Source organism: Mustela nivalis (genome assembly GCF_964662115.1).
Source record: "Mustela nivalis genome assembly, contig: HAP1_SCAFFOLD_540, whole genome shotgun sequence".
Lineage (NCBI taxonomy): Eukaryota > Metazoa > Chordata > Mammalia > Carnivora > Mustelidae > Mustela > Mustela nivalis.
Window position 1 is genome coordinate 187,585 of NW_028136119.1, and position 5,991 is coordinate 193,575.

Consider the following 5,991-nt stretch of genomic DNA (forward strand, 5'->3'; position numbering starts at 1 on the left):
GTCTCTATGATGTTATCCCTTGAAGACAATGTCTCTAATTGAGTTGAATTAGTTTACTAAAGAGCATACCCTCATTTGTTGTAGGAGATGAACAATATGCAAGAGGCAAAATGCCACATGGAAGCCACCTGGTCTTCAATGGAACATAGAATCAGTTCCTTTGGGATGAATTTGTTCCACATTTGACTTCCCACTTAAGGGAAAATAAGAGTGCCTTCTAATAGATTTTAAATAGAAATGACAATGGAAGCTTATACAAGATTATAAAATGGGAAATTTCATTTAGATAATCAATCATTTCAAAGTCATCTTCTTAATATTACAGACTCTTCACATAATCATAATTTTATTTTGGTATTATATGGTAATTTCAAATATAGTAAATATAAAGAATTTACCTCTGTAATTATAGCGAGTCTGGTCGTAGTTTAATGGCAACAAATCTTCAATTTAGAAGTATGGTCTACCAATTATTAATACATTTGGAAATGGTGTGTCATCTTCACTCCACTTGTCTCACTAAAACAGTGAGCCAAAAAAAGTAGGTCCAAGCTGTTTACTATGGTCAAAATGGGTTGCTTTTGCACTTGGTAAAGAAGCAGTCATATTTTGGAAGAAGAAACTGAGGCTATTAATATTTTCAACTTATTTTCAGAAAAGGAAAGAAAGGATAATCTAACCTAAAGCCAAAATCTTACACAAGGTGGCTGGACAATGATCTTTTCCCAGATAAAGGGTTTTTCAACTTAGCCATGTTAGGAGGAAGAAGAGATGAGACATTGTGGACTTGACTAACGTTTGTACACTGTTCAAAAAGTTTTCAAAATAATGTGTATTATTTTTCTTCTTTTAGTTGAGACAAAAAAAAAACAAACAAACAAAAACACTAATGAGCTTACTCTTAAAAGGAGGTAAACAAGAAACTAGCAAAGATTGAGTGTTAGGTATTGTCCCCCTCCTTTTTTTTTTTTAATTCTGTTATGCTAGTTACCATACAATACATCATTAGTTTTTGAAGTAGTGTTCCATGATTCATTGTTTGTGTAAAACACCCAGTGCCCCATGCAATATGTGCCCTCCTTAATACTCATCACCAGGCTCACCCATCCCCACATCCTTCTCATCTTTAAAACCCTCAGTTTGTTTCTTGGAGTCCATAGTTTTTCATGTTTCATTTCCCCCTCCAATACCCCCACTTCATTTTTCCTTTCCTTCTCCTAATGTCCTCCATGCTATTCCTTAGGTTCCACAAATAAGTGAAACCATATGATGATTGACTTTCACTGCTTGACTTATTTCACTTAACATAATCTCCTACAGTCCCATCCATGTTGATGCAAAAGTTGGGTATTCATCCTTTCTGATGGCTGAGTGATATTCCATTGTATCCTTGGATCACATCTTCTTTATCCGTTTGTCTGTTGTAGGGGATCTTGGCTCTTTCAACAGAATGGCTATAGTGGACATTGCTGCTATGAACACTGGGGTGCATATGGCCCTTCTTTCCAGTAAAATAGAGCTAGCCTATGACCCAGCGATTGCACTACTGAGTATTGACCTCAAAGATACAGATGCAGTGAAAAGAATTAGGTATTCTTAAAGCACAAATGCAGGGGATAGAAGATATGGTACAGAAGAGGGAAGGGCGACCATATGGCAGAGTAGAATAAAGTAGCTCAGGAAGAAATTAGTCATATCCAGATATTGTAAGGCATGTGGGGTTGGCAGGGAGAGCATGAGAAATCATGAGAGAAGAGAGAGAAAATGGACCAGGCAGGAGAGGTTTATAACATTTTAACATCTAAGGTAAGCATATGCAAAGCAGAATAGGGAAAGAAATAAAAGTTTTTATAAGACTCAATACATAAGGAATAACGTGGAGGACACTGGGAGATGGAGAGAAGTGTGCTGGGGGAAATCGGAGGGAGAGACAAACCATGAGAGACTGTGGACTCTGAGAAACAAACTGAGGGTTTTGAAGAGGAGGGTGGCAGGTGGTTGGGTGAGCCCAGTGGTGGGTATTAAGGAGGGAATTTATTACATGAAGCACTGGGTGTGGTGCATAAACAATGAATTTTGGATCCCTGAAAATAAACTAAAAGAAAAAAAAGACTGACTACAGACATGGACCTCAGTGTAACACAGATATGGAACTCACTGTAATACCAGCCACCTCCCACCGACACACACAGACTATGATAATAATAAATAATAATGCAATTAAGAAAATTGCCTGCCAAATAATTTTTCCTCTTTTTTATTTTTATGATTATTATTTTTATTTTATTTTTAAAGTTTTTATTTAAATTGTAGTTAGTTAAAATAAGGTTAATATTACTTTCAGGTGTACAATATAGTGATCAACACTGCCATACAATGGCTTAAATAAAAAAATGAAAAAAAATTTTTTTAAAGATTTTATTTTTAAATAAAACTTCTACACCCAAGGTGGATTTCAAACGTACAACCCCACGATCAAGATTTACATATTTTACTGACTGTTCCAGCCAGGCACCCCAACAAATAAAAATTTTATAAAATTGTTGAGTTTGTGGGAGTCTCATTTGCTTAGTCAGTTAAGTGTCTGCCTTTGGCTCAGATCAGGATCTCAAGAGTCCTGGGATCGAGCCCCATATTGCTCATGCTCTCTCTCTCTCTCTCTCTGGCTTTTGCTCTTAAATAAATAAATAAAATATTTTTTTAAAAATTGTTGAATTTGTTTAACTAGTTTTAAACTAGTAGACAGAGATGAAGATAAAGTATGATGTAATGGCACGGAAAAATACAACTTACACGTTTTAAAAAAAAATGTGCAATGCAAGTTACCTCACTTCTTTTCTCACCACACTGGGACTTTCCCTACTGAGTTGTTGTAATGTAAGGACCTATTTTATATTTTTATATTTTAGCAAGAGGCTTTCCTTGAGGTTAACCCTTAAACTGTCCTTGCTCCCCTTCCCCCAGGGGATTCACTTAAAAACAAGTCCTGGTAATCAGCTCCAGGTAACAAAGCCCATATACAAAAGTGGGTCAGGCCAGGTGGAGACATCAATCAGCGGGAGGGGGGGCGGTGTTTGCATATTGTCTCCCTAGATACTATGGAGTATGCCCCACTCCTCCGCCCTTTGGGAACCTTTTTGGCACTAATCCTAATCAAGGTGTAATAGGCTGGGTCAAATGTCTATACTAGGGTAAATTGAACCTCAATTGGTCATCTAGCCTCACTGTGGAGTTTCCTGTGTGCGTTAAAATCTCATTGGTCACCTGTGCGTGGCCAGGCCTGACTGCATGGTCTTTGCCCTTAAAAGCTAGACTGTGAAACAGCAAAGGGTTGCCTTCTCTCATAAGAGGTGTGGCCCCGAACGTTCGGTTAGATTCTTGATGCTTGGCATGAAATAAAGCCTTGCTTGACCTTTGCTTTACATCAGTCTCGCTCCTTTAATCATAGACCCATTATTGGGGCATAACAGTATTAATCTTAAAGTTATAAGTCCACAATGCATCCATCATCCATTCTACCCCTTAACATTCCCCTTTGGACAGACCCATGATCTAGAACAAGCCTTATTTTATAGTGCCTTGTAGGAGATTTTTGCTGCTGCCTAAATTGCCTACTTTCCTCTCACCATTACCACAGAAATTGGTTCCACTGAAACAAAGGTGTAGTGTAAGAAATTAAGACTTCCATAAATCTCTTTAATAATAAAGTATAAGATAGTGATACCTTTTTTTCTGCCACATAACCAATTCTTGCAAGAATAAGGTCATATAAGAGAATTTACAACACATGCTAGCATTATCCTACTGGATCCAGACCATTTGTATGTTTCTCTGTCTCTGAGAAATGTAGATACTTACATGACTGAAACCTAAAAATTGTTTGATATGACCACTAATATCACCTACATTATTTTAAAGCCTGTTAAAGGCTTCTGTAATACATAGGCTTTGTAAACACTTATTAAGCATCTTGTATATATCAAACACTTTAAAAATCTCTGCTTTAAAAAAAAAAAAACTCTACCTCAATGGAACTTTGAGTCTGAAAAAGATACAGGCAATATACAAGGCAACAGATAGAATAATTACATATTTGATTATATACTCTGAGGATGTCACCTTAAATTGATATGAAAATGATTAGAAGGATCTGGATTTCTTGTCAAAATTTTTTGCCTTAAAAAGAAATTGATATTTAGGGAAAGTTGTTACTGAAAGAGGTCCTGTGTCAACCAAAAATGTTAAACCATGATCTCGCTAAATTTTCCAGTTGTGATCATTGCTTTGTTTAGCTGTCTTCTATTAAGACTGAATTTAGTAATTCAGTCTCAGATTCAGTAAGTCTTTTTTTTAAAGATTTTATTTATTTATTAGAGAGAGAGAGGGAGGGTCAGAGGGAGAGGAAGAACCAGACTCCTTGCTGAGCAGGCAGCTGATGCAGGACTGGATCCTAGTACCCTGGCATCATGACCTAAGCTGAAGGAAGACACTTAACCAACTGAGCCACCCAGGCACTCTCGACTGTAAACTTCTTAAAGGTAAAAAAGTTTATTCTTCTAGTAGTTCCACAGACATTTCTAACATCCATAAGAAAGCATGTACTGATGTAAAATGCCAGCAAATCAAATTATTTAAAAAAGAAAGAAAGAAAGAAAAGATATATCTGGATAAAGAGAAAAACAGAAAATCTAATAATACATTGAATTATTAGAGCAAAGAGTGGAGGAAGAGAAAATAAATATGAGATAGAGATTTCCACTAAAAGAAAAAAATTGAATAAGGCAGGAGATTTAGAAAATTATTATGACAGACTTGAGAAAAAAATAAAATAGGAATTTTTAGAAAATAGCAATAAATGAAAAGGTAAATTGTTCCTACCTTTATAATATTAGCTGTTTGTTGTTGTTGTTGTTGCTAATTTACCTATTTAAGCTAATAAACAAAGAAAGGTTTCATTTAGGAATAAGGTTTCTATGTATATATATATATATATATATATATATATATATATATATATTTTTTTTTTTTCCATTTAGGGATAAGGTATATATATATATATATTTTAATTTTAATTGTTAGAAAATGTGTCACAGAAAGTGTTTAAACTTTAAGATACAGATGCAACATGTAATGAACTGCATTGTTTGAACGTCTAATTTGTAAATGCTGTTAGAGGAAACTTGGTGGAAATGTTCCTATGTGCTTGTGTTTCTGGAACTAAGTATATTTATTAATAAGGAATAGTTTAAAATTATGAAATGACCAGGAGTGGACAATTTTCCTAATCCTATCAGCTCTTTGCAGCTCTTTTATTAGCCCCCTTCAGGAATATCAGCTTTTTTATCTAATTAAATTTTATATTAATGTGCTTTTGACTTTTGGCCTTTCTCTTCCTTCTGTTCTTTTTTTTCCCCTAAATTACATGTTTCTGTTTAACAGCTACTATCAATTCTTTGATATGAATTCTCAACATCAATTTACTAACTCCAGAGATGAAGGAGCATCAATATTTAGAAGCGAAGAATACAAAGCCTTGGGCATCTGGATGGCTCAGTCACTTAAGCATCTGCCTTCGACTCAGGTGGTGATCTCAGGGTCGTGGGATGGAAACCCAGGTTGAACTTTCTGCTCAGCTGGGAGCCTACTTCTCCCTCTCCTTTTGCCTGCAGCTCCCTTTGTTTGCGTTCTCCCTCTCTTTGTCAACTAAATAAAATATAATAAAATAATGTAAATAATACATTTATTTATTTATTAAAATGCAATTATTACACAATACATAATGTATTGCATAATTATAATAATGGTTAAATAATTTATTAAATATTTATATTAAATATATCAATTTAATTAAATAAATATTTTTAGAATTTAAAATATTTCAAATTTAGATTATTAAATATTAAATCATTAATTTAATAAATAAATATCTAAACATAATGAAATTAAATAATTTATTTATTAAAATGAATAAAATAATGTTGTCATTATCTC